We start from the raw sequence: 6393 nt of genomic DNA, 5'->3' as shown, positions 1-6393 counted from the left end.
AATTTGGATCGGTTTTCTCTAGGACATAGAGATCTCCACTCCCTTGCCCTTCTCCAAGAACCTTTCCAGTCTCAATATCCTGAAAATAAACATTGTTAGGACCAAAGATTGCATAACAGTTCAAATCATTTGTGGCCCTCTTAACCGATAGTAAATTGGAGGTAAAGGTAGGCATAAAGAAAGCTTTTGAGGTTTTATCAAATAGTTTCAAGTCCCCTATTCCCTTTACTGGTATTTGTTCTCCATTTGCAATAACAACATTTCCTAAGGCCGGTTTTATGTTGTCAATTAAACTAGGGTTACTAATCATATGATGTGAGGCTCCCGAGTCAATAACAAGCGATTTGCTAGGCCTAGAAGTAAAGAAAGAGATACCAGACTCCTTGAGTGAAGCAATGGAGCGGATGAGAGCCTCAAGGTCTGACTTCCTCACCACATCTCCGTAGGCTGCGGTCATGGCCACCTCATCTCCCTGCTTTGATGATCCGGCTCCTTTATCGCTAACCGCTTCCTTTGAGAGGTTGGCTTTGAACTTGGCCGGCTTGAGGTGAGGATGGAGAACCCAGCACTTGTCTTTCAGATGACCCCGCTTCTTGCAGTGGTCGCACACCAACCACTTCCTCTCCTCTTGCTTGTACGTTCCTTTGTTGGCCGAAGCAAGCTCCCCCTTACCGCTAAACAAATCAAGGGATCCTTGCTCTTTCTGAATTTGGGAGCAAATATCTTCAAAGGAGGGGAGCTTCTCGGCCCTTAGGATGTGCTTCAAGAGATCGTTGAAGGACGGGTTCAAGGTAAGTAGGAGTCCGAAGACTTTGTCTTGCTCCTTTCGTTCGTTTAGCACACTTGCCTCAAGTGTACTTGGCCGCAACATGTCAAGCTCGGACCATAGTGCACGGAACTTACCAAGATGCTTAGTGAACTCCACATCATCTTGGTTAAGATCATTTATGGCCTTCTTGACCTCAAAGACTCTAGTCATGTTAGAGACATTACCATACACGCCTTTAAGTGTTTCCCACAGTTCCTTGGCCGTCTCGCAATATGAGTAGGCCTCAAGGATAGGCGTGTCCAGAGAGTTTTGGAGAACAGATAGGACAACTTGGTCTTCTTGGAACCATTTGGCCTTCCTCTCGCTCTCTTCCTCCGCTTCCGCCTCGGAAGCGTCCTCTCCTTTGGGGTTTTTCTTTGGGACATAGTCGGACTCGACATGACTCCAAAGGCCACGACCTCCAAGGGCGGTTCTTGTGGTTCTTGTCCACAGCAAGTAGTTTGTCCCCTTTAGGACAACCGGTGAAACAATGGGCTTGGCGTTTTCCATGGTCGGATTTCTATGGACCGATGGGTAAAGCTTTTACCCGGAGAATAAAAGAGATGCGAGTGAGAAGAAACGAAGATAAGGAGACTAGAGTGTAGAAATGAGTAGGAGAATGAGATTAGACTGTAGAGAATCGAAGAACTTGCTCTGATACCATGTTAGACTTTGTAGAATAAAGAAGAGAATCAAGAGAGTGATGAGAGATGTCGGTAGACAAAGAGAATGAGGAAGAAGAAAAGATTAGGTTATTGTTCCATAAGAATATCGGTTACAATGTAGGTTAATGCCTATTTATATCATGAGAAACTCTAGGGCTACACCCTTTACAAACCGCACAGCTAAGTGATAGGGACAGGAAGAGAGAAGAGACTAATCCCAAGGTTGATAGCGACCCGTCTTAGTCTCCTTAAACCAAACATCACCCGTGACTCTTCTTGCTCCACTTGCGCTTTCCCTCCAACGGCTATCTTGGGAATTCTAGAGTCTTCTAATGGGCTTAGGATGAGCAGGCCTCCTCTCCATTCCTTATCACTAGAAGACTCGGCCATTTCACCACACTTGTACGGACAGCCCATATTCAATACTCGTACGGACGGCCATGGCTGCCTTAGGCTTATTCTTTTGATCAATATTTGGAGTGTTTAGACAACAGTTAAACCCCTTTTATCCCAAAATAGGCTTAAACCGAGAAAACAGGCTAAAACGGAGAGAAACATTGATTTGAAGCAATAAACAGCTATGTTACTCTTTCTAGGGTAAAAATATGTAACAATACAATGCATTTGACTAAATATAAGAGTTCGGGTTAAATTTGGAGTGTTTAGACAACACTTAAACCCGTTTTCTCCCAAAACAGGCTAAAACCGAGAGAAAACATAGATTCGAAGCAGTAAATTGCTTTGTTACTCTTTCTAGGGTCAAAATATGTAACAATACAATGCATTTTACTAATTATAAGAGTTTGGTTTGAATTTGGAGTGTTTAGACAACACTTAAACCCGTTTTAATCCAAAACAGTATAAAACCGAGAAAACAGGCTAAAACCGAGAGAAAACATAGATTTGAAGGAGTAAACAGCTATGTTACTCTTTCTAGGGTCAAAATATGTAACAATACAATGCATTTTACTAATTATAAGAGTTTGGGTTGTATTTGGAGTGTTTAGACACCACTTTTACCCATTTTTTGTCCAAAACAGGCTAAAACCGAGAAAACATTGGTTCGAAGCAGTAAATTTCTTTGTTACTGTTTCTAAGGTCAGAGTGTGTGACAACCCAATGCATTTGAGTAATAGTAAGAGTTCGGGATGAATTTGGAGTTTTTAGACAACACTTAAACCCGTTTTTTCCCAAAATAGGCTTAAACCGAGAAAATAGGCTAAAACCGAGAGAAACATTGATTTGAAGCAGTAAACAACTATGTTACTCTTTCTAGGGTCAAAATATGTAACAATCCAATGCATTTGACTAATTGTAAGAGTTCGGGTTGAATTTGGAGTGTTTAGACAACACTTTGACCCGTTTTATCCCAAAACAGGCTAAAACCGAGAAAACAGGCTAAAACCGAGAGAAAACATAGATTCGAAGCAGTAAACAGTTATGTCACTCTTTCTAGGGTCACAATATGTAACAATACAATGCATTTTACTAATCATAAGAGTTTGGGTTGAATTTGGAGTGTTTAGACAACACATTTACCCATTTTTCCCAAAAGAGGCTAAAACCGAGAAAACATTGATTCGAAACAGTAAATTGCTTTGTTACTGTTTCTAGGGTTAGAATGTGTGACAACCCAATGCATTTGTCTACTTATAAGAGTTCGGGATGAATTTGGAGTGTTTAGACAACACTTAAACCCGTTTTATCCCAAAATAGGCTTAAACCGAGATAACAGGCTAAAACCGAGAGAAACATTGATTTGAAGCAATAAACAGCTATGTTACTCTTTCTAGGGTAAAAATATGTAACAATACAATGCATTTGACTAATTATAAGAGTTCGGGTTAAATTTGGAGTGTTAAGACAACACTTAAACCCGTTTTCTCCCAAAACAGGCTTAAAACCGAGAAAACAGGCTAAAACCGAGAGAAAACATAGATTTGAAGCAGTAAACAGCTATGTCACTCTTTCTAGGGTCACAATATGTAACAATACAATGCATTTTACTAATTATAAGAGTTTGTGTTGAATTTGGAGTGTTTAGACACCACATTTACCCATTTTTCCCAAAAGACGCTAAAACCGAGAAAACATTGATTCGAAGCTGTAAATTGATTTGTTACTGTTTATAGGGTCAAAATGTGTGACAACCCAATGCAATTGACTAATTGTAAGAGTTCGGGATGAATTTGGACTGTTTAGACAACAGTTAAACCCCTTTTATCCCAAAATAGGCTTAAACCGAGAAAACAGGCTAAAACGGAAAGAAACATTGATTTGAAGCAATAAACAGCTATGTTACTCTTTCTAGGGTAAAAATATGTAACAATACAATGCATTTGACTAAATATAAGAGTTCGGGTTAAATTTGGAGTGTTTAGACAACACTTAAACCCGTTTTCTCCCAAAACAGGCTAAAACCGAGAGAAAACATAGATTCGAAGCAGTAAATTGCTTTGTTACTCTTTCTAGGGTCAAAATATGTAACAATACAATGCATTTTAATAATTATAAGAGTTTGGTTTGAATTTGGAGTGTTTAGACAACACTTAAACCCGTTTTAATTCAAAACAGTATAAAACCGAGAAAACATGCTAAAACCGAGAGAAAACATAGATTTGAAGGAGTAAACAGCTATGTTACTCTTTCTAGGGTCAAAATATGTAACAATACAATGCATTTTACTAATTATAAGAGTTTGGGTTGTATTTGGAGTGTTTAGACACCACTTTTACCCATTTTTTGTCCAAAACAGGCTAAAACCGAGAAAACATTGGTTCGAAGCAGTAAATTTCTTTGTTACTGTTTCTAAGGTCAGAGTGTGTGACAACCCAATGCATTTGAGTAATAGTAAGAGTTCGGGATGAATTTGGAGTGTTTAGACAACACTTAAACCCGTTTTTTCCCAAAATAGACTTAAACCGAGAAAATAGGCTAAAACCGACAGAAACATTGATTTGAAGCAGTAAACAACTATGTTACTCTTTCTAGGGTCAAAATATGTAACAATCCAATGCATTTGACTAATTGTAAGAGTTCGGGTTGAATTTGGAGTGTTTAGACAACACTTAAACCCGTTTTATCCCAAACAGGCTAAAACCAAGAAAACAGGCTAAAACCGAGAGAAAACATAGATTCGAAGCAGTAAACAGCTATGTCACTCTTTCTAGGGTCACAATATGTAACAATACAATGCATTTTACTAATTATAAGAGTTTGTGTTGAATTTGGAGTGTTTAGACACCACATTTACCCATTTTTCCCAAAAGACGCTAAAACCAAGAAAACATTGATTTGAAGCAGTAAATTGCTTTGTTACTGTTTCTCGGGTTAGAATGTGTGACAACCCAATGCATTTGTGTACTTGTAAGAGTTTGGGATGAATTTGGAGTGTTTAGACAACACTTAAACCCGTTTTATCCCAAAATAGGCTTAAACCGAGAAAACAAGCTAAAACCGAGAGAAACATTGATTTGAAGCAATAAAAAGCTATGTTACTCTTTCTAGGGTAAAAATATGTAACAATACAATGCATTTGACTAATTATAAGAGTTCGGGTTAAATTTGGAGTGTTTAGACAACACTTAAACCCGTTTTCTCCCAAAACAGGCTAAAACCGAGAGAAAACATAGATTCGAAGCAGTAAATTGCTTTGTTACTCTTTCTAGGGTCAAAATATGTAACAATACAATGCATTTTACTAATTATAAGAGTTTGGTTTGAATTTGGAGTGTTTAGACAACACTTAAACCCGTTTTAATCCAAAACAGTATAAAACCGAGAAGACATTGGTTCGAAGCAGTAAATTTCTTTGTTACTGTTTCTAAGGTCAGAGTGTGTGACAACCCAATGCATTTGAGTAATAGTAAGAGTTCGGGATGAATTTGGAGTGTTTAGACAACACTTAAACCTGTTTTTTCCCAAAATAGGCTTAAACCGAGAAAATAGGCTAAAACCGACAGAAACATTGATTTGAAGCAGTAAACAACTACGTTACTCTTTCTAGGGTCAAAATATGTAACAATCCAATGCATTTGACTAATTGTAAGAGTTCGGGTTGAATTTGGAGTGTTTAGACAACACTTAAACCCGTTTTATCCCAAACAGGCTAAAACCAAGAAAACAGGCTAAAACCGAGAGAAAACATAGATTCGAAGCAGTAAACAGTTATGTCACTCTTTCTAGGGTCACAATATGTAACAATACAATGCATTTTACTAATCATAAGAGTTTGTGTTGAATTTGGAGTGTTTAGACACCACATTTACCCATTTTTCCCAAAAGACGCTAAAACCAAGAAAACATTGATTTGAAGCTGTAAATTGCTTTGTTACTGTTTCTCGGGTTAGAATGTGTGACAACCCAATGCATTTGTGTACTTGTAAGAGTTTGGAATGAATTTGGAGTGTTTAGACAACACTTAAACCCGTTTTATCCCAAAATAGGCTTAAACCGAGAAAACAAGCTAAAACCGAGAGAAACATTGATTTGAAGCAATAAAAAGCTATGTTACTCTTTCTAGGGTAAAAATATGTAACAATACAATGCATTTGACTAATTATAAGAGTTCGGGTTAAATTTGGAGTGTTTAGACAACAGTTAAACCCGTTTTCTCCCAAAACAGGCTAAAACCGAGAAAACAGGCTAAAACCGAGAGAAAACATAGATTTGAAGCAGTAAAAAGCTATGTCACTCTTTCTAGGGTGAAAATATGTATCAATCCAGTGCATTTGACTAATTATAAGAGTTTGGGTTGAATTTTGAGTGTTCAGACAACACTTTTACCCATTTTTCCCAAAACAGGCTAAAACCGAGAAAACATTGATTCGAAGCAGTAAATTGCTTTGTTACTGTTTCTAAGGTCAGAATGTTAGAATTGCGGAAATGATCTAAGTAGAGTTGAGAGACTAAACAAGAAAA

This window comes from Camelina sativa, chromosome 1, assembly GCF_030686135.1.
Source record: "Camelina sativa cultivar CO46 ecotype springtype chromosome 1, ASM3068613v1".
Classification (NCBI taxonomy): domain Eukaryota; kingdom Viridiplantae; phylum Streptophyta; class Magnoliopsida; order Brassicales; family Brassicaceae; genus Camelina; species Camelina sativa.
This window is presented reverse-complemented; position numbering follows the sequence as displayed.